Source organism: Mirounga leonina, unplaced genomic scaffold (assembly GCF_011800145.1).
Source record: "Mirounga leonina isolate KUSES-001 unplaced genomic scaffold, KU_Mleo_1.0 Mir_366, whole genome shotgun sequence".
NCBI classification, from domain to species: Eukaryota; Metazoa; Chordata; class Mammalia; order Carnivora; family Phocidae; genus Mirounga; species Mirounga leonina.
Genome location: NW_023270709.1, coordinates 9,309,940 through 9,336,239, shown reverse-complemented (window position 1 = coordinate 9,336,239; position 26,300 = coordinate 9,309,940). Strand labels below are relative to the sequence as shown.

The following is a 26,300-nucleotide window of genomic DNA, read 5'->3' as shown; positions in this document are numbered from 1 at the left end:
CAACTAAAATGAAGACCACCCTACATATAAATGTTTCATGAACTCAGATGAAATTTGGGGAGTAGGGGAATAGGAAAGTGTGCCACTTCATTTTTTTTTTTTTTAAGTATTTATTTATTTGAGAGAGAGGGACAGAGATCGTGAAAGAATGAGCAGGGAGGAGAGGGAGAAGCAGAATCCCAGTGAACAGGAACCCGATGCAGGGCCCCATCCCAGGACTCTGGGATCATGACCTGAGCCAAAGTCAGATGCTTAACCGACTGAACCACCCAGTTGCCCTGCCACTTCATTTTTTACTTTAATTTTCAATTCATTTCTAAAGCAACAATTCTGGTTTGAAGCAAGGTTTTAAAGTCTAATTATCTCACACAGAAGGAAACCATGCTCCTTAACAAAGTGACAAAATCTAAGATCATGAAAGTGTTCATTTTTTTTTCAAGTTTCCAGAAAACTATTGTGTAACTCTACCCTTTACATTCAGAATGCAAGAGAATTCGATGTAGGGGATCTGTCAGCTTCCAGTGTAGTTGGGTCTACAGTTTAGGCCAACACTTTAAGTGAGAATGAAGACTTTCACCAGTTGAACTGAAGATCCTCTATCTAGAAAGTAATGTGAAAAGCCCAAGTCTCCCAACCCAAAGAAGACCAACTATTATTATTAATGATTATTATTCCCATTTTACTAGTGAGATACCTCAGTGAAGTTAAAAAAAAAAAAAAAGAAAAAGTAACCTGGGGAATGGTTAGATGTCCAACAAAGTTTTCACTACAAAATAACCTCTTCTTGGGGCGCCTGGGTGGCTCAGTCGTTAAGCGTCTGCCTTGGCTCAGGTCATGATCCCAGAGTTCTGGGATCGAGCCCCGCATCGGGATCCCTGCTTGGCGGGAAGCCTGCTTCTCCCTCTCCCACTCCCCCTGCTTGTGTTCCCTTTCTCGCTGTGTCTCTCTCTGTCAAATAAATAAATAAAATCTTAAAAAATAAAGATCTTTAAAAAAAAAAAACAAAATAACCTCTTCTTTTACATATTTAGAATATGATTCAATTTACAAAAATTACCAGTTTTGCTTTCTATGAATATACACTCTTGAATGCAGAGTACATCTCAATTTGGGTTACTTTATCTAGGGTTGCCTTGGAAACAGAAATTTACATTAATTCCTAAGTCAGCTTTTCAGATAACTCTTAAGATCTCTTTAGAGGATAACACACCCCTGTTCTGCTTCTGAATAAAACCCCAGCTGCTGCACATTTCTTCTGAGTTTGTGGCCTTATGGTTCTCTGGGCCTTGCTTCTACAGCCCTGTCCCATCCTCTGTGACTAAGGTCCCCTGAACAAAACCAGAAGGAAAAACGGGATAAAACTCAGGAAGGGTGCTCAAGAAGAGCTTTGAGCTGCCTAGTCCACAATGCTAAGCCTTCTTCTTGCAGTCTCTTCTCTTACTATGATTTTTTCCCCCTTGACTCTGCCTGTGTCACCAGCCTTCAAACCCAAAGCCCATCACTTTTAAATCTGGATTCCTCCCTCGCCTAGTCACACGCTTGGGGTGTGAGGTGCCGCTGTGCTCAGGAGGGAACTCTCACTGCTTCTGCTTTGAGAAGGGCTGGGTTTTGGGGTTTTTCTTCTTCTTCTCCTTTTAAGAAAGGCCTTTTCATGTTTGCTTCTCAAGCCCTCCCCAAATACAAAACTGTCACTGTCCTCTAGTCCTTCCAGCTCTAGGGTATCAGCTTCAAACCTTTGTTAAAAACTTTGGTAAATTTATGGCCGCCGGGGCCTGCACTTGGGAGACTCCAACTCTAACGCAAAAACGTCTCATTTATGTTCTTTGAAACAACAAAAAACAAACACGAAACGGGGCCAAACCCCACCTCCTCCCCAGCTTTCCTTTCACGTCTTGGTTCAGCAATAAGAAAAGTTAATCCACCCCCTGGTGCCTCCGCAGCCTCCTCGTCCTGGTCAGGCTCACCTAGAACATTCATGGCATCATTGCATCCAAGCCAAACTCGGTTACTGAGGCAACTAAGTTTTTCTTCCCAAAGGGTCACAGGGCAACACATCCCTCGGGATCCCCTGGTAACCGTCCACCGATAATGCTGGGGAACCACAACAGCAAAAGACTCGCTTTCCAAGGCTGGCGCTGGCCGCCTCTGCCGGCAACGGGGGAGGGGGGATTCTGCGTGGGGGTGCGCAGCGTCCAGTTACATTCCTGACCCACTTTCGCATCCCTCCTTCCCCCTCCTGCTCCTCCTCCTCCCGGGCAGGCCGCGAGGGCACCGGCGCTCGGCAGAGCCACCCGCGAGCCCTCCCTAAGCCGCCGCGGGCGGGGTGCACCCGGCGTCGGGCTCTGCGGGGGACCCGGAGGAAGCCCGCCCCCCGCCCCCACCCCCGGCTTCCCCTGCGCGGCCCCTCCCGGGTCACATGGGCTCGCGAGCACCTGTTGGCGACTTCAGCCCCTGGCGGAGCCCCTCCCGCCGCCCAGGCGAAGCCCCCTGCGGGAGGGGATGCGAACGCTGCGCGCTGCACGCTCCGCAAACCCCGCCGGGGTCCGCGAGGGCGCGGGGGCCGGGGGGCGACGCCGGCCCGGCTGCTCAGCTTTGCAAAGTGCAAAAGCACCACGGCCGCGCGGCGACTGGGTGGAGGGGCGCCTACTCCTCTCTCCTCCCCGCCTCCCCCCCCCACCCCCGGCCGAGCGGGGAGGTGGGGTGCGCCCGCCCCCAGCCCGACTCCGCTGGAAACCTGGGCTCCTCGCGGGCGCCGGGAGGGGATGCTGCCGAGTCCGGGCCGGGGCCGCAGGGGCGAGGGCAGGTAGCGGGTGGTGACGGGTGGGTGTGTGTTCCGAGCCGCCGAGTCCAGGAAGGGGGCGGGAAGCTGCCGTCTCAGCTGCAACTTCTGAGCGTGCAAAGCAACTCAGCAACTTTGCCTGCGCCGCGCCCCTCCCCCGCGCCTCCCGGCCGGGCCGGGGGCTGCGCTGCGCTCGGGGGCCCCGGCGCCGGGCCCGCTGGGGAACGGACCTGGGGTGCGGGCGAGCGCGGGGGTGGCGGGCCGGGGTTGCAGAAGTGGCACAGCTGCCCGGGGGGTGGGACTGGGGGTGCGCCTCCGCGCGCCCCGGGGCTTGGAAACGACGCGCGGCCCCCGCCTCCGGGCCCTGGGGCCCCCGCGCCGCCCCCCCCCCCCCCGCCCCGCGGCCCCCTCCGTGCCGGGTCCGTGCTGGCTGCCGGGCTCCGCTCGAGGAAGGGGCGGAGGATGGCGGCGGAGCCATGGAAACTGCAGGGTGGATAAATAAGGAGAGGGCCGCGCGAGGCCGTTCCCCCGGCTGCCAGCATCTCGGCGGCGGATGCGGCGCCCTGCGAAGCGCGGCCGCGCCCGCACAAGTCCCCCCGCGCCCCGCGGCTCCGGGCTGGGCCGGGGGGCGCCGCCGCGGGAGGCAGGCCCGGGCCCCGGGGGAGGTGCGGGGCGGAGGCGGGTGTGAAGGTGACCCGGGCCTCCCGGGGTCATGGGCTGTTTGTTCCGGCCCGAAGGACGGCGCGAGGCCCTGGCCGGTCCTGCCAGCCCGGAGAGCCCGGGGAAGCCCCCAGATCCGCGGCCAGAAAGATAGATTCGCGCAGTTCAGCCATTCCGAAGCATCCGAGGGGCTGAACTTAGGCGTGCGGGGTTAGACGGGGAACCTGGGCCAGCCCGGGGAGGGACCCGCCGTCCCCGAAGTCTTGCCCCCCAGCCCTTAGCGGTCGGATTGGCAAGATGGAGAAGGATGTGAGCGGGTGGCTTGGGCCAGGCCTGTGCACTGATGCAGGGGGGAGCCTGAGGGACCCCGGCCATCCACCGCACCCTTTCCCTGGAAGCAGATTTATGAGTCTCTCCAGCCTTCCCCCAGCACTCACATACTTCATCTGACTCACTGTAGAGTTACTGATGCTTTACGCCCTAGACTAGCCTGTAAAGGGCTAGAGATTTTAATGGTGGTGGAATGAAGTTGAGTCACTTCAGGGTGTGGGGCTCTGCAGAGGTAAATGGGTTACTTCAAGTGAAAGTAAACTACGTGTGTGGAGAAGCCCGTCAACAGGCTGAATGATTTAATTACATGCCATCTTAATTTAAAGAGATTTACATGCTCATTGAGGACAGCGGGACAGTTACATGCGGATGTGGACCTAGCAATTTCTAACTGAACAAGGTCTGGTTCACACTTAAAACGGGTGACCAGTATTTCCTTTTTTTTTTTTTAACTTCAGGATTCTTATTCTTTTACTTCTTAATAAGAATAGTCTTTTACCTGCTTCCTCTGAAATAATCGTGAAAGCTCTAGGCCAGAGCATAGTTGTCCAGAGTGTTGTTCCAGAGAACACTAGGTCCTCAGTAGGCGGTAGGTGATGTCTGACAAAAGGTTTTGTGGTCATATTACCACATCTCATCTATCCCAAGATGCACATTTTTTAAATTTTAACATCTCTGATGTCATATTTGTTGGCATCTTAGCTTTGAGTCCTAGTTTTCTTTCTTAGTGGTACATGGAATAAGGAAGTTTGTTATACAACAAGGAAATGCAACAAGTATCTTTATAGAAAGACTTTACAGAATCTTCTGTGTGCTGAGGGGTTTGTGAATTGCCAGGAAGTTGTCGTATGCAAACTTTCCTAAGTGTGTCTGTCCAGTCACTGGTTTTTGTGAGCATGATTGTTCAGGGTTAGGATTCCTTTCAGGAAATCCTGCTCTAGCAGTTCCACCAGATTTGAACACAGTTAAGGAAAATGTTCACATTTCAAAATAGTACCTAAGTGTGACCAGGGATCATGAAATGATAAACTAAATTGAGTGTCTTTACATGAAAGGGAGAGACCGTTTGAGGAAATATTCACAGCTGTTCACATTCAGCTCTATTAAAACTGAATCAGGATCATTTTTAGGGAACTAGTCCCAGTGAACATTCCATTCATCAGAAAATTCATGTATCTGATATATACTGTTGCAGTTACATTACCTCCTGTATTATTTTGATTTGGAGAAGTTGATAAAAATGCTTTATTAGGCTGGCACTAAGCCACTCCAAAGTATGACCCCAAAACTCAGTATAGAAAAATAAAAATGGTGGTGAGTGTATAGAAGTATACTCTAAAAAAGAAGGAGTGGTACCTGGGTGGCTCAGTGGGTTACATGTCTGACTCTTAATTTAGGCTCAGATCATGATCTCAGGATTGTAAAATCAAGCCCGGCATTAGGCTCCACCCTGGGCGTGGAGCCTGCTTAAGATTCTCTCTCCCTCTCCCCCTTCCCCCCCCCCCCCCCCGTGCGCACGCACTCTCTCTCAAACATAAAACAGGAGAAGCAAGCAAGCATATAAAAATTGCCAAAGAGAGATGAAATTTAGCAAAAAAAAAAAAAAAAAAGGCTCTCATTCATCTCTTACCAAAGGTCACAGGCAAGGTCGGATTTCTATAAGTGAATAAAATATTCAATATTCACTGTATCAAGGTGTATATCAAGTACCTACCAGGTTCTAGACACTACACTAGGCTTTGATGATAGGAAGTCGAACCTGAGAACATCCTGCTCCATAGAAGTTTGCGTCCTGTAGGTGAGGCAGGTAAGTATAATAAATTGTAATACAATATGACATTGAGGCTTAGAAAGGTTAACGACTTACCCAAGGGAACTCAAGTCAGGCTTTGACTGGTCTGATGATTTCAAATACCCTGCTCTTGTCTCTAACAGACCTGCTCCCATCTTCATAGATACCATCACGAAGATATAGTACTTGAAATTAATTAAACATAAAATCAAACATATTGAACCTCAAGAACCAGAAAGAAATGGAGAGATGACCCAGGCCGACCCCCTTCATTTTACAGGCCTGGAAAACTGAGACACAGAGAAGAAAATGGATTTGCTCAAGGTTATACAGTTATCTAATGACTGAATTAAGATTAGAATCAAGGTTTGTTGACTCTCAGCTCTTTGCACTATGAAGTGCCTGCCCTACGGTAAGAGACAGTGAGGAAAGTCTCAGCAGCCTCTGTTTCTACTGTGGAGCTGTGTGGGCCCATCTCAGTAAAGGCCTAGGGCGATTGTTGAATTGGTGATAAAATGCCCCATGACTAAGCACTTATTTAAAGAAATATTTCTAAGAGGAACTGCAAGGGGATTTCAGCTGAGTTCCTTAAAAACAGCCACTATCCTTAAAAGTTGAAGATAGATTTGATAAAAAATAAATATGGGACATTTGGGGGAAATTTGAATACTACATATTAGAGACTATTAAGGAATCATTGTCACTGGTTGAAGTAGATCTGCAATGCTATTTTTGAAAAGTAATTTTCACAACTTTGACATATCTAGTGAAATATTTGCACTGAAATTATATGGTGTCTGGTACTAAAATAATCCAGCTTTTTTTTTTTCAGGGAGGGGGGACTGAAGATTGTAAATGAGATGAGTTGCCATACACCAAAACTAGGAGGAGGTATGTGAGAGTTTGTTATACTATTATCTCTACTTTTGCACATTCCCAGGGAAAAAAGTCTCTTCATAGTGTTGAAATACCTTTTTGTTGGAAGTTTCAGAAAGTTATTTATTTTTTTTTAAAGATTTTATTTATTTATTCATGACAAAGAGAGAGAGAGAGAGAGAGAGAGGCAGAGGGAGAAGCAGGCTCCCAAGGAGCAGGGAGCCCGATGCGGGACTTGATCCCGAAGGCAGATGCTTAACCATCTGAGCCACCCAGGCACCCGAAAGTTATTTTTTCCTACCAGTTGAATCAAGGTCAGGGAGAAGTGTAATCAGTAATTTTAATTGCTGACATTTGCATAGGCTAGCACCTTATAATTTACAAATTGTATTCACACCAACTCAGACCTTTCCTCACTCTCCTGGATTCGTTTAGGTCTGAAGTTGAAGGCAAAGGATCTCAATTGTGTTGTCTACAGAACAATGCCTGAAGCCCTCTCTGAAAATTAAATTTTCTTAGCACTTTTAAATGGTAGTAAAAGGGGTGCCTGGGTCGCTCAGTCGTTAAGCGGCTGCCTTCAGCTCAGGTCCTGGGATCGAGCCCTACATCGGGCTCCCTGCTCCGCGGGAGGCCTGCTTCTCCCTCTCCCACTCCCCCTGCTTGTGTTCCCTCTCTCGCTGTGCCTCTCTGTCAAATAAATAAATAAAATGTTAAAAAAAAAAAAAAAAGATAAATGGTAGTAAAAATCCAGAGGATTTCCAGGAATACTGAAGGCAGGCACATGCTGAGCTTGCTTCTGCCTTGCAAGAAGAGTATTTCCCCCCTTCATTTTAGGTACACACAAGGGGATGTGTTGTGTTTTATCTCAACTAGCTAACATTCTTACTACAAAATATTAAGCCAATCCCAAAGCCACATTATCATGGAATCTATAATAGTATTAAGGGCCTCTTTGTGGCTAAGAAGAGTTGGTGTGTTACTGTTTTTATTATAAGATTTATAGAGCTGGTTTATAATACTGTATTCTTAATTGTATGGGTAATATATTTAAAACACATGTGGTAGCTACAGTTCTGGTTCTATTTTTAAGTGACTTTGGGGTTTTTCCCCCCTCTTTCTATTCATATAAGGTATACCTGCATCTGGAAACTATCAAAATATCACAAAGACAACACCATGAATGTGGTTAATTAAAGGAATAGACACCATGTAGGTTATAAGCAAGATCATTATCATTCAATAAATATTTTATTGGCAATACTTATTGTTTTGTAGGGAGCTGGGAAACTGTAACATGGGTGGGATTTCCAAGCACATAGAAATGAAACTAGTTTCCAAATGAGAATAACTGCTTACGGTCAGATGTTTAGGGGAAAGCAGTTTTCTCTCACCTTGTTTAAATTGCAGAAAACACTTTCAGGATGTGTTGAGCATCCCTTCCTGCCTTCCCATCATGTTTGTGCTCTGGGTCTGTGGCCCCAGTTAGTGTCTGAATACGCCCTCGGGGACACTGAGTTATTGCAAAGGGTCAGAGATGCTTTATGTGCATCAACAATTTCTGTAGATTGAATAATAAAATGACTGGCATAGAAATGTACCTGATCCAAATGTATGTGTTCGTCATTCACAAATAAACTGCAAATGCATTGAAAAGCTTTTCTAAATTTATACTATCACTCTGTTCTTCTGTATCTTTTACATCAATGAGTACTAAAAATATAGCTACTTTCTTACATAGGATGGGGGGCCAAAAGCTGAAGAACCAGCTCTCTAGGTGAGGTGAGAAGCTCTTGTTCATACATTTGGTAAAGCAAATTCTCTCTCTTTTTAGGCTTATTCTATGAAGCACATAATAATTTCTTTGTTTCATTATATAGTATATGCCATAGGAGATAGAATGGTGCCAGGGATAATTCAATGCACTCATGGATTTGTTTTATCATTTGGCTCTCAGAACTGGAAGTTCTAGGCATACCTTCTTTGCCACTTTTTTTTACCTAATGTATTCACTTTGGTACTCCAAGCCAAGAGGACTTTTCCCAAACTATGCACACTGTCAGACCTGACATACCCAGGATAGAGATCTCTGCAGGAACTTTTTACTGAAATGGAAACTTAAAATTGGGTGAACCTTGTCAGAAATGCAAATGTCGTTTAGAATGTCTCAGAAGGCTCTTAATACAGAGTAAATTTTTATTCTCGAAGTTTCTCTACTTGTTCTCTATACACTCTCCCTTCGGCAGGGTATTTTTTTTAAGGGACGTTAGTCTTGGATTATTACAGCGAGCAAGCAAGCAGATGGCATCATTGCTTAGTGGGGTTCGGGGTGAAGGATGACACTGAGCTCCCAAATCATAATTGGAGGTGGGATTAGTTGGAAGAGTCGTGTTTATTGACAAATCCTCTTCATTTTATTTGTTCTCCGATAATTATTTGCTGCTGAATAAGCCCTTATTCTGCACCTGGCATGTTATGCTAATCTTCACAACAACCCTATGAGGCGAATACTCTTATTCTTCCATTTGACGGACGAGGAATATGATGCTGAAAGAGGTTACGTTTACCTAAGTTCATGCAGCCGGTAAGCAATAGAATGAGGATTTGAACCTGGGTCTGACTCTAAATCTCCACTAGCAGAGACTACTCACTCACTCTTCGGAGAGGGGCTGGAACTCCTGTGGGGCCTCCTCACCAGCTCTAGGGTCTAATGACTTAAGCACCTGCCTATTCTTATCTTTGCAAAGGGAAGAATTGTGTAAACTGAACCAAAATAATGACAGCCATTTCCTTAGACCATCCATCATTAGTCACTTTTTCCTTTATCGCTTCCCAGCGAGTACTAGGTTAGTAAGTGGCTTAACTGTTACCAAGATCATCCGCACATTCAACACACAGATGGCACTGGGCTGGTTATGACTTAACCTAATTATTCTGGCCTTTCTAACTTTTCCCTTATAGTCATCAAAAAAAGGGGAGATTTTGAAAGATTTATTTCTTACCACCTTAAAGAGGAGGGGAAATTATTTTTTGAGGCGAATGAGTCCTAGCTTTCCTATAGAAAGGGAGATTATTTATTATTTGTCTAAGTAGAAGTTAATTAAGAGGATATTGCCCATAATAGCTATGAAGTCAGTAATGACATATGGAAGCCGAAAGATCTCACTGTTGGACACATATGGTGGCTAAAAAAAAATGGGGCATCTTCTTGGTTTGACTTCACTGCCAGCCTCTCCTGAGTGCTTGGATCTGGATTCACTCTCACCTCTAAACTCTTTTTAGGACCTCCAGCCATTTTGCCATCAGCTGAGGACTTACCTGGTTATCTTCCTCAGTGCCCCTCTCATTTTGAGATGGAAGGAGATGAAGCCTTTCCAATCACCCCTCCTTAAAATCTAAGAGGATCGTCTGCCAGAAATAAACACTTTCCCCCTCTCTTACTAGGAAGATAAAACCAAATGCAGGCAGTCAGATGGGCTGATATCTTAAAATATCTCCCAAGCACTACATAAATCCTCACCACTCCCTTGGTACAGAGGTAAGAGGGAGCCACTTATATTTGACAGTTGGGAGGAAGAGGCATGTGTCAGCAAGGCCAGAAGCAGTGGTTTCTGTGTCCAATGCGTTGAGGCAGCATGCAGAGAGCACGTGCTAAGGGGCAGGTAGCAAGCCCTGCGGCTGGCTGTGGTCCATGGGGGACAGGACAGCGAGAAAACTAGAACACTGCCTCCCAAAGCAGCTAACACCCCTCAGTGAGACCAGGGAGTTGCATACTTTGCGGAAATAGCTGAAAATATAGTGTGACCTTAGACCCTAAGAACTGGTCCCCTGCCAGTGGCAAAGAGAGAAGCCCATGTCTCCCGTATGTGAACCCAAGACGATGATCAGGGCCTTTGCACACCCGGGACCTGTTACACCTGTCTGCGGGGGGTTCTGGCTCTCAGCCCTGCCTTTGGGGAAGAGTTCAGCTTCATGATACTGTTTGCCCTGTTGCCTGAATCACAAAGAAATCCAAGTGAAAAGATGTGTCTATGTTTTTTCCCCGAAGTTGGTTGATTTAGGTTACAGTTGCAGTTTACACAATGCCTCTGAGTTTGCTGTTGAAGGAAAAGCAGTATTTCAAACCACAAAGTCAGCTGCTGAGATGGTTTGCTCTTACTGTTACTCTTGACCAGACGAGGCCGGGTAAGCCTTTGTCAGCCGAACGTTGGTTTGGGAACCCTACCCCTGTCCCAGGTAGCGGGCTCAGATGGGTCTCAAAATAGACCAGGCACACATGGCTGACGGGATCCCAGTGGGCAAAAGGTAATGTTACACCATCTATGATATAACTTCTAGAATAATCACTGCTGTCCCTTTGCTTCGGAATCTAGCTCCGGTGCATTACAAAACGGAAAGTCCTCAAACAGTTGCGGGTGTAGTGAGTGTGTATTTCCCTTGAAGTGGGTTCAACTTCTACTCCCCTTCGGAGCCTTATAAGAAACAATTACAGCCTTTTTCTTTTTCTTTTCTTTTTTTTTTTTTTAAGATTTTCTTTTTATTTATTTAACAGAGAGACAGATAGCAAGAGCAGGAACACAAGCAGGGGGAGTGGAAGAGGGAGAAGCAGGCTTCCTGCGGAGCAGGGAGCCCAATGCGGGGCTCGATCCCAGGACCCTGGGACCATGACCTGAGCTGAAGGCAGGCGCTTAACGACTGAGCCACCCAGGCGCCCCCAGTTACAGCCTTTTTCTTTGCTTTCTTTTCCTTTTTTCGCTTTAGAGGGACAGATCGCCAAACAAACTTTCTGGTGGCCATTGAGAAGGACAAAATCCTTGGCCAAAGCACGTGCCAGGGTTTTACAATGCATGGCACACATGGGGAGCTTTTGGCACACCCTGGGGCACAATTGGGTCCTGGGGCTCTGGGGACAGAGTGCCGCTAATCTGTGCAGCCGCTGCTTTAGTATGGTGAGCGGCGGCGGCGCCCATTTAAGGAGCACGAAGTCAGGACAGGGGGTACATGGATGATCCAGGCTGAGCAACGCTGGTAAAGGAAGGGGCAAGCTCCATCTTGGAAGAAAAACGTCCGGTCTCTGCCGACCTGGGTGCCTGCTGTCAGGTATCTTGCCCCTCCCCAGGATGACCTGAACCTCCTTTGCCTTCTCTCCTGGAAAGTTGCCTCTAGAAGGGAATGCACTCTTATATTTAGATGGGAAACCAGGAACTGAGGAGTCATAGCCCTGGCTTCCTGGTCAGGCTGCTGACTCACACAGCCATCCTTCGGGCCGTTTCCTTCATCTCTCTACCTCAGTTTCGCAGTTAAGTGAAGGATGAAAATGGAATTCCCCTAGAGGCATTGGGAACACCTAATTAATGTTTGTGTTTCTTTGAGATAACTGGGATTAAGAGGTCCTATTACGGCAAAGCATCATTATGTGGAAGTTTACATCTTATTGTCAACTCTAGGCGTCCACTGAAGAACTAGCCTGCAGAGTCGCTGGGCCGTGGTTCCCACTATCCCACTCTGTGACATGCCCTCCCTCTCTCCTTCCATCCTTTTCCACGTTGACCTTGGGTTGTGTCACTTGCCTGACATACTGTTAGTAAAGGGAGGGAGACTTCTCTTGGCTCACTCCAGAGCCTGGTGGCCCATAAGTATCTGCCAACAAGGGCTGACTGGGAAGGAGAGAGAGAGAGAGGGATAGGATGCAGCTAACTGCAGCCCTTTCAGACGCAGCCCTCCATGTTCTCTTAAGGAATTTCGGCTGTCCCTTTGTGCTTGATTTTCTCTTCTCCTTTCAAAGTGTTGACTTCATTGTTTGGCTAGGGTGAATACATCACTTCCTCTTTGGGGGGTCTGTGTTTCGTCTCCTGCTGGGTCTGAAATGTCATGTCATTTTGCTGGGTTTTGCTAGATTATGTTGGGGGTTTGTTTGTTTGTTGGTGTTCCCAAATCGTCACTGTTTCACCAGACTCTTCCCACCGCTGCCTCATGATTAATGATGTGATAGAAATTTGCAGCTCCTCGGCATTTACCAACAGATACGCATTTGTCTGTAACTGCTCTCTTGGTTCTGTTGCCTACAAAGGGAGTTCCCCTGCAAGGGCAAAAACCAACAAAACCCCACACTGCTGTTATCTTTTCTTCCTGCTGTGCGGTCAGGTTGCTCCGTTGCTTTGCTCATTATCTGAACTTTGCTGAAGAGTGGATCTCCATGCCTCTCATCCAGAATATGGTGCGAGCCCCAGATCTTTTCCTCTTCACACTTGCCAGCCTTTCTGTGACTCGTCATATATGACTTTTTCCATTCCTGGAAGCAGTGTTTCTCTGCTCCCCTAAGTACATTTTAGTAGATACACTTGGAATTTATTAACTCATTCCACAAGCATTATTTACTTAGCACCATGTGCCAGGCACACGGGACGCTGGGTGTGTGATAGGAATCGTGAGACTGAGTTCCTGTTCTTGGAGAGCAGTGTGTGGGCAGGGCAGGGTGGTGGAGGTGCAGGTGGTAATGGGGAGGGTGAGAATGACCTGTAGGCTCATAAGTTGCAGTGCAAAAAGAAGGATTTCTGAGGGTCTCTGGGATCTGGCCCTAATAACATTTACACTACCCACAGTATATTATTTGTTATAACAAAAATATTTTCCTGAGCTCTTACTATGTACTGAGCACTGTGCTAAGTAAACTCATTTTTTTTAAAAAAGATTTTATTTATTTATTTGAGACAGAGAGAATGAGAGAGAGAGAGAGAGAGAGCACATGAGAGGGGGGAGGGTCAGAGGGAGAAGCAGACCCCCCGCTGAGCAGGGAGCCCGATGCGGGACTCGATCCCGGGACTCCAGGATCATGACCCGAGCCGAAGGCAGTCGCTTAACCAACTGAGCCACCCAGGCGCCCTAAGTAAACTCAGTTGATCCTTGCTCTGCCCTTCGTGCTGAGCTGTATTGTCATCCTTTTTTTCCAGATGAGGGACGAGACGCTGGAGAAGCTAACTAATGTTAGTGGTTTCGAACTCAGGCACAGAGGCTGTGCTGTCCAGAGAAAGAGAAGCTTGCCAGGGCCCTTTTGGACAGGGTCCTGCCTGTATCTGCGACAGCACTAGCCATTGTGCTCTCCCCACATTTCCCTGAAAAAGATTTGTTCCTTGTGTTCTAGGAGGACTTTGGGTGGAGTTGCTGTGTTTTGAAGCTCGCCAATTGCCTTTAGCAGTAGGTTCCTCTTAATATAGTCCTACCTCAGGGTTGTCTTAGTGAGCTCTCCACTGGACTTAGGAAAAATTGGAGCCGTTCTGCCAATCCAGTGTGGGGTTTTTGGAAAGGGATTTTGGGAATGACACTGGTGGCTAAGAAGCTCCCCTTTTATCCATTCATAAAGAAAGAAGGATCTTTTTTTTTTTTTTTAAAGATTTTATTTATTTTTTAGAGAGCGAGAGAGAAACAGCATGAGAGGGGCAAGGGTCAGAGGGAGAAGCAGGCTCCCCACTGAGCCGGGAGCCTGATGTGGGACTCGATCCCAGGACCCTGGGATCATGACCTGAGCCGAAGGCAGACGCTTAACCATCTGAGCCACCCAGGCGCCCTGGATCTTTCTAATATATTTAAGACTATTAAGATTACCTTATAGACCCCAAATGAGCATCACTGAGGTTGATGTGCTTGCCAAGGTCATCAACAATGTCCTTGTCACTGTATTCGAGGGGCACATCTCAGTTCTTATTATTTGACTTTCGGCATAATTTGCTGCTGCCTGCCATGTTTTGGATGAATCTAGTCTCTTGATTACCTGGTTTTCTTCCTATCTCTTTGGGCTATGCTTTGTCTTTCCGTGTTGGTGCTCTCCAAAGACAGATTCTCTTGCCCTAGGCACTCTCATTTTCAAAGCTATCACTCATTATTAGGGCTTCAATTATTGGCTCGATGTGAATGGCTCCCGAGTATCTGTCTCCAGACCAGCTCTTTCTTCTATGGTTTGGAACCCAGCTAGCTTGTGGGGCTCACAGTAACCTCAAACCCAAAAGGTCTAACACTGAACTTATCCTCTTTACCCCAGACCCTCTTCTTGCATCCTCTCTCTGGGAAGGCTACCACGGGCCATCCATCCATTTGCCCCATCCAGGAGACTTGGCATCATCCTTGAGTCTTCCTTGTCCCACTCCCACCACAGCTCTTCCTTCAGTAAGTACTGTTGTCTCTCACTCTACAATTGCTTGGATCTTCTACATTTTCCCATGTCATCACTGCCACCGTCCTCATTTGCCGGCTGCCTGCAGTAACCTAACTGCTCTTCCCTGCGGGGATTCTTGCTCCTGCCAATCCATTCTCAGCCAAGCAGCTAGAGCGAATTTCCTCAAATGCAAATCTGGCGATGTGACTCCCCTACATAAAGCTCTTCAATGTTTGCTACTGCTCTTAGGATAAAATGTAAATGCTTTAACATGGCTTGTAAGACCCTATTTATTTGGGTCTTAATTGTTTGAGAGAGAGAGGGAGAGAGAGCCTGAGCGGGGGAAGGGGCAGAGGGATAGGGCGAAGCAGAACCCCCCACTGAGCGGGGAGCCCGATGCAGGGCTCAATCCGAGGACCCTGGTATCATGACCTGAGCTGAAGGCTGATGTTTAACCAACTGAGTCATCCAGGCACCCCTAATATAGCCCTTTCTACCTTTTTTTTCCCATTAAAAAATTTTTTAATGTTACTATTTCTAATAATCCAGAAAATTGAATTTTTTCTCTGTTTCTGCATGTAATGGCAAGTTAAATACCATTAAAATTCTTTTGCCAGTTAAAATATTTGCAAAGAGGAAGTTTTTGAAAAATCTTTCAAAGGATATATTAACAAAAAATGGGAACAACATTGTTGTAGCTAATACCTGACATTTATTGAATGCTTATTATTTTCCAGTTGCTAATTTAAAAAATGTCAATGTTTTATATCACTTATTCCTCAGAGCAGCTCTAATATGATCCTCACATAATAGATGAGAAAAATAATGTTTGGAGAGGTAAAGTAACTTGCCCACTCCTGTACAGCTAATAAATATGCATATCTGATTCAATGCAGGCACTTTGACTCAAAGTCTGTGCTCATCACCTTTATGGTACACTTTTTCCCTGAGTCCTTTTTTTTTTTTAGTTTAAAATTTTAAATTAATTTGAGTATAGCTGACACACAATGTTACATTATTTTCAGGTGCACAACAGAGCGATTCAGCATCTCTATACCGTACTGTGCTCACCCCAAATGTAGCTCCCATCTGTCACGATACAAATCTATTGCATTATCACGACTATGTTCTCTATGTTGGACCTTTTATTCCTGTGACATATTCAGCCATAACTGGAAGCCTGTATCTCCACTCCCCCTCACCTATTTTGCCCATCCCTCCTTCCACTTCTACTTTTTAACCCTCCTTTGCAAAGATTGCCTCATTTCCTTCCCCAGCAATCCAGAAGACCCGGGGAAGTCCGACTTGAGTTTCTGGAAAATCAGAATGGAAGGGCTAGAAACTATCAGTAGAACAAACATCGTGTGGCCAAACATTTTCAAACTCTCCTCCATTTTTCTCAATGTCGTAGAACAAGCTAGTGTCAAATAACAAGTAGGACTTGAGGCCAGGTCAGTCTCCTGAGTCTTATCCTGTGCTCTGTCCCTCCCAGTCAACCGGGATACATTAGAACTTAGTGGTTAAGAATATGGGTCCTGGGGGACGCCTGGGTGGCTCAGATGGTTGAGTGTCTGCCTTCGGCTCAAGTCATGATCTCAGGGTCCTGGGATCGAGTCCCGCATCGGGCTTCCTGCTCCTTGGGAGCCTGCTTCTCCCTCTGCCCCTCTCTCTCTCTCTCTCTCATGAATAAATAAATAAAATCTTTAGAAAAAAAAAAGAATATGGGTCCTGGGATATGAAAAAGTGCTTAACATCACTTAGCATCAGGGAAATCCAAATCAAAACCACAATGAGATACCACCTCACACCAGTCAGAATGGCTAAAATTAACAAGTCAGGAAATGACAGATGTTGGCGGGGATGCGGAGAAAGGGGAACCCTCCTATACTGTTGGTGGGAATGCAAGCTGGTGCAGCCACTCTGGAAAACTGTATGGAGTTTCCTCAAAAAGTTGAAAATAGAGCTACCATATGATCCAGCAATTGCACTACTGGGTATTTACCCCAAAGATACAAATGTAGTGATCTGAAGGAGCACGTGAACCCCAATGTTTATAGCAGCAATGTCCGCAATAGCCAAACTGTGGAAAGAGCCCAGATGTCCATCGACAGATGAATGGATAAAGAAGATGTGGTATATATACACAATGGAATATTATGCAGCCATCAAAAAATGAAATCTTGCTTGCTACAAAGTGGATGGACCTAGAGGGTATTATGCTGAGTGAAATAAGTCAATCAGAGAAAGACAAGTATCACATGATCTCACTGATATGTGGAATTTGAGAGACAAGGGGAAGAGAGGAAAAAATGAAACAAGATGAAACCAGAGAGGGAGACAAACCATAAGAGACTCTCAGTCTCAGGAAACAAACTGAGGGTTGCGGGAGTGGGGTGTGGGGTGGGAGGGATGGGGTGGCTGGGTGATGGACATTGGGGAGGGTATGTGCTATGGTGAGTGCTGTGAATTGTGTAAGACTGATGCATCACAGACCTGTACCCCTGAAACAAATAATACATTGTATGTTAATAATTAAAAATTAAAATTAAAAAAAAAAGAATATGGGTCCTGAGGGCGCCTGGTTGGCTCAGTTAAGCGTCTGCCTTCGGCTCAGGTCATGGTCCCAGGGTCCTGGGATCGAGTCCCGCATCGGGCTCCCTGCTCCACGGGAAGCCTGCTTCTCCCTTTCCCACTCCCCCTGCTTGTGTTCCCTCTCTCGCTGTGTCTCTCTCTGTCAAATAAATAAATAAAATCTTTAAAAAAATAAAAAATAAAAAAATTTAAAAAAGGAATATGGGTCCTGTAGGAAGACTGTATGCAGTGTGTTGTGCTGTCACCTCCTAAACACTGTGGGCCTCAGCAGATCATCTGTAAAATGGGAATAATAATGGTACCAACCTCATAGGATCGTTGTGAGGCCTAAATGAAACAGTCCACATAGAGTTTGGCATATGACAAGTGCTTCAGTAAATATTAGCAATTTTTACACCATCCTCGCCTACATTTTATTGGGTGTGGCGCGGCAAATAGAAAAGATTGTTTATTAGCCATGTCAGTGAGGATCTGCATTTCCTCAGTTTTGTATCCTAAATCAGCAACTCCAAATGTTTGTTTGTTTTCTTGTACAATATGGTTTTTTGTTTGTTTGTTTCCTGGAAGTAGAAAGCTTGCAAGAGGGGCGCCTGGGTGGCTCAGTTGGTTAAGCGACTGCCTTTGGCTCAGGTCATGATCCTGGAGTCCCGGGATCGAGTCCCGCATCGGGCTCCCTGCTCGGCAGCGAGTCTGCTTCTCCCTCTGACCCTCCTCCCTCTCATACTCTCTATCTCTCATTCTCTCTCTCTCAAATAAATAAATAAAATCTTTAAAAAAAAAAAAAAAAGAAAGCTTGCAAGGAGCCGTTCTGACAGTGTGAGATTAAGGTGTGCGTGCTACTTACTGGATATTTTGCAGAAAGTTCCTTCCTGTCAGCTTTCAGTAATGAGACTGTGTTGGGGGAGCTGTTCTATGAAGATGGGCTTATGGGAGGCTCCTGGCCCATACCTAAGACAACTGAGAGAGAGGGAGACAGACAGAGACAAAGAGAGGTGGATTCCTTTAGATTTTGCCTGACGCTGGCAAAGAACTTAGGCTAGGCTGGGACAGAGATTGGATATTTGTTGCATGAGTCATGGAGAGTGAAAGGTGAAAGAATGGGGCATGCTCTCCTTAACTATTTGGATAAGGAGAGAAAGGAGAAGAGAATTTTTCTAGGTGGGTATCAGCATCTGGGGAGAGAGCCACAAAATAAGTCAACAATTTCCAAATTTTCTGAAGTTTCACTGCCACATTGCTTTCTGTTTAATTAATGACTCTGTCTCTGCCATTATCTTCTTAAAATTGAGGCCGATTAAGAATAATTTTATTTGGGGTGCCTGGGTGGCTCAGTCACCTAAGCGTCCGACTTTTGATCTAAGCTGTGGTCTTGTTCTCAGGGTCGTGAGTTCAGGCCCATGTTGGGCTCTGCTTTGGATGGGGAGCCTAGTTAAAAAAGAAAAAAAGAAAGGTAATGGAAGAATCGTTTTATTTGAGGACAGAACTAGATTACAATTCCCTAAGATGATGATTGAAATACTGAGATTTATTTAAAGGAGACACGGGAATTCCTGGGCAACTTTCTCTGCATGTGTTGTCTCCCTTGGGGCTGAGGTAGGCATCCCCACTGACTCACCTGTCATCCTGCTGTCCTGATGTTCTTTCTTGTGCTTCATGATTTTCCAAAGCCTTGGTGGTCCCCCCGTGCCCCCCGCCCCTGCTTATAAATATTCCAAAGGGAAAATTTCCCTTAGAAAATAAAGTAGTTCTTTTATTTCGCAGGAATGGAGTCCAACTTTCTACCTAAGCCAGTAGCCGAAACAGGTAGCGAAAATTTCCTTTGATTCTCTTATCCGTGCTCAGATAACTGAAGACAGAAACTTCAGATAAGGTCCCAGGCAGCAAATGGATTATTTGTGGCATAGACTGAGTCAAAGGAGGAACTTGAGTGGCTTTATTTAAGTCCAATTCCACCTTTATTTTTACCAAGGAAATTTAGAGATGGAGCAAGGAGGGCAGGGACACTGCTTTGTTTTTCTACTTGTAATGTGCTGAAATGCTCTTTTTCCCTCTCCTTCCCCTTTATCACTTGGCAGGGACTTTTCTTTTGCAATCCGGGTAACCTCACCATTGCGGATGCCTCCCGGTATATGCTGCACACCTCTTTTGTCCAATAAGGGCAGTAAAAGCAGGGCTCATGTTCTTGAAAACCCCCACGTGCTCACTAAGGAGGGGTTCTTATTGTGAAAGTTCCTTTGCATAGCCTTAGTTGTGTTTTCTTAGCTTTTGCTTCATTTTGCGAATTCTGGGTCTAGGTGCCGAATGAAGGCAACAATGGAGAATAATGGATTTTAAGAGAGGAACAGCATGATCCAGTGCCTAGAATTTGGGCTGGGGGACCTGGCATGTGGTGCCCATAAATATTTGAAGTGACTTGGGTATGACAACTCCCCTGACCTGCCTGTCCTTACTGGAGGGTCCGGGGATGGGGGGCGGGGGGGGGGGCGGTCCTCAGCAGTTTGCATGGCACGAGCTCATTGCATACCCTCAAGCCAAGGAGGACAAGAATGCAGAACCAGGCGGGAGCAGAGGAAACTGCTCAGGAAACACTGGCCTCCAGGGCTTAGAATCCAGGGTCAGGATTCCATCTCTCGGCCTGGCCTTCACCGACAGGGGTATCAAGCACAAGAGGGCTCTTTGCTGGATGCAGAGGGGTAGGAAGGGGATATTTTTTTAACATTAATATGTGCAGAAATGTGGACTGCCTCAGACACAAGGCCCTCGTGGAAACCCGTCGATATTGTTTCAAGCACCTCAATCCATATGGCGTATTAGACTTGCCTCGCAAGGTCCCTCCTTTCCAGAAATAGATGACAAGCCTGTGGTTCCCAAGTACCAGAGAAAGGCAGGGAAATGAGATCGGAACACACAAGGACAAGTGTGGAGGAATGACACCTTGACAGATGCACACGGGAGTCATGCACATTTTACAGAAGAATGGGCTATTTTTACAAAAGTAAAGAAATTTGTGATACCTGAGAATCTTTAAGGAGGCATCTTGTTACTTTTCAGTAATTTCTTCACTGTCAGCTTTGTGTTTGTGTGTTTGTTTTCCCCCAGAAGAACTCATCTTTTTTAGGGTGTGTTCGTTCACTAGCTATGACTAAAACGCTTCGTAAGAAAATTTCCCTAAGTGGAGAGGTGGAAGGATCATCTATCTGCCTTAGAACCATGTAGACCAGAGTTAGAGTCGTCATTTCTACTAGCTATGTGATGTTTGACATATTTCCTTGACACCCGGGACACGTGGGTCCTTATTTTTTTTAAAAGGCATGTGTTATTTGTTTATATTTAAGATTGGTCTCACGGGGCGCCCAGGGCGGCTCAGTCAGTTAAGTATCTGCCTTCGGCTCAGGTCATGATCCCAGGGTCCTGGGATCGAGCCCCGCATTGGGCTCCCCGCTGAGTCTGCTTTTCCCTCTGCCCTTCCCCCGGCTTGTGCTCTCTCTCTCTCTCTCTCTCTCTCGCTCACTCACTCTCAAATAAATAAATAAAATATTTTTTAAAAAATTGGCCTGTAAGGCTCATTCCCTAATTTTTGAAATGGAACCAACAATCTCCTTTTCAAGATTGTCATTGTGAATCAATGGGTGAATAAAAGGACGGCGAGTGGCACTAAGAGATTCTTAGCGGATCCCAGTTCTCTTTCTCTTTGTGTTTATTGTACCCGACTGCAGGCATGCCCCACTGTACACGATAAAGGGCTGGACACACACTGATTTTCATTTAAGGGCTTTAGACTAACTCTTTAAGGAACTACTAGTGACTTACGTGGCAGATAAAAATCAAATTCATAAAACCCACAACTTCTTCTCTTCATATATATTTTATCTACCACATGGCAAGACTTGCCGGGAAACCAATGAAAACAACAGAGGCTCTGCCATCAGAAGCCCTTGGTCTGTTAGATCGAGCCATACAAAATTGTCATCCCTGTAGGGACAAACACAGTGGACTGCCGGCAGTTTCATATGGTTTGACCTGGTGGGAGGAGACAGGAGGGAGATGTTTCCAGCTGGGGATTGGGGAGGCTTACTAGAGGGGTGGCTGCCCACCAAGGCAGAAGGTCCTCTGGATTTTCTGGCTCTACCCTTTTCTTTCTTTCTTTCTTTCTTTCTTTCTTTCTTTCTTTCTTGCTTTCTTGCTTTCTTGCTTTCTTGCTTTCTTGCTTTCTTGCTTTCTTGCTTTCTTGCTTTCTTGCTTTCTTTCTTTTTCTTTCTTTCTTTCTTTCTCTTTCTTTCTTTCTTTCTTTCTTTCTTTCTTTCTTTCTTTCTTTCTTTCTTTCTTCTTTCTTCCTTTCTCCCTCCTTCCTTCCTTCCTTCCTTCCTTCCTTCCTTCCTTCCTTCCTTCCTTCCCTCCTTTCCTTTCCTCCTTCCTTTCTTTTATTTGAGAGAGAGAGAATGAGCAGGAGAGGGCAGAGGCAGACGGAGAAGCAGGCTCCCTCCCCGCTGAGCAGGGACCCCGATGCGGGACTAGATTCCAGGACCCTGGGATCGCGACCTGAGCCAAAGGCAGACGCTTAACTGACTGAGCCACCCAGGCGCCCCACTCTACCCTTTTCTTGCTTCCAGCTCTCAGCATTGCAGCCTAGCCCTTGGGACGGGATACTCAGCCACATGGGCATTGATCATTGGTCTTCTGTCCAGCTGGTGTAGGCTCCTCCTCCCTCTGACTATCTTGGGAAAACAAGACTCCCGACTGGACTGGGCCCCAGAACCCCTTCCTCAAGGTCACCCATTTGGGTATGTGGAGTACCATTTTAGGAGCAGAGGACACTACTGTGTTTGCCAAGGTGGCCGTGGGGGGATTGGGTTTCGGCCTGTGATCCAGTTGGGCGGCTGTGCAGGGCCCTGTCCTGGAATGGGCGCTATGGGAGTGCCTCTCTGATCTTTTACTCAGAGCCCTGTCTGCTCTCAGGGCCCTTCCTGCCTGGTGAGATGCCCTGCCCTTTGCATTGGGCCTCCTCCATTCTCACTACACTTCCCATTGCCTGTTGCCACACTTGCCACGACTATCTTCTTCCTCCTGAGTGGGACTCCCTGCACCCGCACCCCCCCAACAGCGAGTCTGCCTCTCCCAGAGCCCTGCCTGGAAGGGTGCCAGCCGGCTGCATTGAGCCTCATCAGCCCAGGCCACCCCCAAACAGGACACCCGTAGAAGAGTAATGGAGATAACGAGGGAGGCAGAGCTGTCGTCCTTCCATTCACCCATCGCTAGGTTACAGGGCTCGTCTCTGGGCTGGTTGCCATGGGGAGGAGCTCACAGTCTGGTAGGGAAGCTTGGTCTGTGAGCAAACGTCCGGTACAGGACGCTGAGTGCTAGGAGACAGATGCACACAGAGGAGGGGATGGCTGATGGACAGACACAGAAAGGCGAAGCTTCTAGAAGGGGAAACTGGAGACTGAGAAGGGAGTTCATTTGTCATTTCTCGAAGCCCAGATTGGTTGGGCCTCTACTTCGTGCCAGGCAGAGTACCAGACACTGGGGCGATGCGGTGATAAGGCCCTGCCTTTGTGGCGTGGAGTGTCTGTTGGGGGAGACAGTTATCAATCAAATAAGCACAACAATAAATGAATACTGACAACCTGTGGGAAGAATGAGGGAGCATGAAGAGAGCTTGTCACAGGGCACCTGGTTGCTCTGGAGGATGGAGAAGGATTGGGGCCAGGAGAGCGTCATTTGACTTGAGTTTTGAACAACGGACCTGAGGTAGCTAAGACATCTGGGGCAGAAGGGCGCTGGTGGGGGCTCAGAGCACAGCCACAGAGATGTGGAAGGCCGGGATAAGGATTTGTTGAGGCTTTAGCCTAAGAACGATGGGACTCCAAGGTCAGGTTTTAAGCCAGGGGGCAGGGTGGGTGCAAGGCTGGTGACAGGATCAGATTTGAATTTTGAAAAGGCCTCACTGGCAGCAGAATAGAGGATTATGGAGAACAAGTATAGAGGCAGGAAATCAGTATTTATTTATTTACACATAATGGGATCCTATTGTATGTATTGTTCTGTAACTTGCTGGTTTTTTTTTTTTTTTTTTTTAACTTAAGTCACACTGATCTGTCTCATTCAACTGAACAAAGCAGCCAGCCCAATATTTTGTAGTACAGATGGATAGGCTATGTCATGATTCATAGTTTATTTCTAAATTGTTTCTAAGCTTTCATTTTCACACACTACTGGCAGGCATGTCCTTGAACATGGGTGTGGCAGGTGGAATGCTGAGATAGTCCCAAGATTCCCACCCCTGTTGCAGTAGCCCTGTTGGTATCCCCTCCCCTGGAGTGTGGGCGAGACCGAAGAAGAGGATGGGATAGAACTCCAGTGATTGACCTAATGGATTTGTAATATTCTGGGTGGGCCTATTTATTTTTTATTTTTTTAAAGATTTTATTTATGTATTTGAGACAGAGAGAATGAGAGAGAGAGCACATGAGAGGGAGGAGGGTCAGAGGGAGAAGCAGGCTCCCTGCCGAGCAGGGAGCCCGATGCGGGACTCGATCCAGGGACTCCAGGATCATGACCTGAGCCGAAGGCAGTCGCTTAACCAACTGAGCCACCCAGGCGCCCAAGGCGGGCCTATTTAAACAGAGGACCCCTTAAAAGGGGATCTCTGAAGGGAGAGATTTGAAATGTGAAGGTGCTGATGGAGGGTCTCGTGGCAAGGTCACATGACCCCCCCAGGACCTGAGAATGACCTCTAGTTGTTGAGAGTGGGTCATCTCTGACAGCTAGGGAGAAAACAGGACCTCCCTCCTACAATTGCAAGGAAATGAGTTCTGTTAACACCTCAAGGGAGCCTGGAAGCAGATCTTGCCTGAGTTGAACCTTCAGATGAAAACACAGGGGGAGACATCTTGACTTCAATCCTTTTGAGATCCAGGGCCAAGGACCCAACAAAAATATACCTAACCCCTGGCCCTCAGAATCTATGAGATAACAATTTTATGCTGGTTTAACTTGTCTAGTTTGTAGTAACTTGTTGGGCTCAATAGCAAACCAGTATCATGACTATTTGAATGCATTTTCTAATATTTCTTAAATATCTTTTTTTGAAAAAAAATTTTTTTTAAAGATTTTATTTATTTATTCATAAGAGACAGAGAGAGAGAGGCAGAGGGACAAGCAGGCTCCCTGCCAAGCAGGGAGCCCAATGTGGGACTCCATCCCAGGACCCTGGAATCATGACCTGAGCCGAAGGCAGATTCTTAACCATCTGAGCCACCCAGGCGCCTGAAAAAAAAAATTTTTTTTTAAGATTTTATTTATTTATTTGACAGAGAGAGAGACAGCAAGAGAGGGAACACAAGCAGGGGGAGTGGGAGAGAGGGGAAGAGAGAAGCAGGCTTTCCGCTGAGCAGGGAACCTGATTCGAGGCTCCATCCCAGGAGCCTGGGATCATGACCTGAGCTGAAGGCAGACGCTTAACGACTGAGCCACCCAGGCGCCCCCATTTTCCAGTATTTCTATAGGAGAGACATAGAGAAATGAATTGCCTGGAGTTTGAAGGTGTGCTCATTTAATTTTAATTTAATTTTATTTATTTATTTTAAAGGATTTTATTTATTTTACAGAGAGGGTGTGTGCATGTGCACACGAGCGAGGGGAGGGGCAGAGGGAGAGAGAGAGAATCTCAAGCAAACTCCACACTGGGTGTGGAGCCCCATGTGGGGCTCGATCTCACCACCCTGGGTTCATGACCTGAGCCGAAATAAAGAGTCAGATGCTTAACCGCCTGAGCCACCCAGGTGCCCCTCATTTAATTTTTTAATAAGTATTTTAAAATTGTTTCCAAAAAGGTTGCACCAACTTCACATTCCCACCAGTGGAAAATAAAAGTAAAAGGTTTCCTTATGCTCTCACTGATTATCAGTGTTTTACATTTTGTCTATCTGATAGGTAAAAATGGTATCCCATTTTTTTAGAAGGTGCGTCTTTTGGATATCTATCAATCTGTCCATCTGTCTTTATATTTGACTACTCATATCTGTTGCTTTCTACCCTGTTCAGTTTGTGTGTTTCTTCTGTGAAAAACAAAAAGTATGAAAAGGTCCTGGTATGTGCTAAGTGCTTGATAAATGTTAGTGATCATGAGTGATTTATAGGAATTAAACATATAACCATTCTCTTAATCTTTATTACAATTGCTGTATATACATATATATTTTTTAAAGATTTTTTATTTATTTATTTGAGAGAGAGAATGAGATAGAGAGAGCATGAGAGGGGGGAGGGTCAGAGGGAGAAGCAGACTCCCTGCTGAGCAGGGAGCCCGATGCGGGACTCGATCCCGGGACTCCAGGATCATGACCTGAGCTGAAGGCAGTCACTTAACCAACTGAGCCACCCAGGCGCCCAGCTGTATATATTTTATTTCAATCTGAGTTTTCTGAAAAAAAAAAAAAAAAAAAAAAGTTTTATTTTTTTTTTTTTTTTTTTAAATAGGCTCCACAGCCAGCATGGAGCCCAACGTGGGGCTTGAACTCACCACCCTGAGATTAAGACCTGAGCTGAGATTAAGAGCTGGAAGCTTAACCAACTGAACCACCCAGGCGCCCCTCCCCCACAAATGCCCCAGTTTTTAAATGTTGGCAACAAATTCAACCAAGTAAAATCCATAGGTAGAGCCAATAGTGTGGGCCCCACAAACACCCCACCCTTTCTGTTTTGTTACCCTTATGCCTTTCTTAGTACACTGACATTTATCCCTCTTAAATGAGTGGGGAATACTTGGATATTTTCCTATGTCTGGAAAGAGTTTATATGTAAGAATTATCTTTCTTTGAACGATTGGAAGGACTCACTTAAACACCTATCTGAATTTGATGCTCTTTTTTAAGGGGGGGAAGGTATATTTTTGGCTGTCTTTTCAATTTCTTATCTGGTGATTTGCCTGGCCCTGTTTTCTACCTTTTTTGGAGTCAATTTTGACATTTACATTTTCCTAAACATTATCCTTTTCATCTAGATTTGTATATGTATTGGTATAAACATTTAAATGACTTTCTTAATACATCTTGAATTTTTATTGGACTGGTAGTTATGACTCTTTTGCCGTTCTTAATATAATTTTTCCTAAAGTCCTATTTTAT

General features: G+C 46.2%; 1 long non-coding RNA gene across 1 annotated transcript; it reads left to right on the top strand.

Moving 5' to 3' along the window:
- Window positions 1-5,911: 5,911 nt before the first annotated feature.
- Window positions 5,912-25,680, top strand: LOC118027274. The gene is made up of 6 exons (XR_004683788.1): window positions 5,912-5,927; window positions 6,394-6,452; window positions 8,886-9,018; window positions 13,576-13,628; window positions 14,470-14,594; window positions 25,654-25,680. It is a non-coding gene; the product is annotated as an uncharacterized LOC118027274 (long non-coding RNA).
- The last annotated feature ends 620 nt before the right edge of the window (window positions 25,681-26,300 follow it).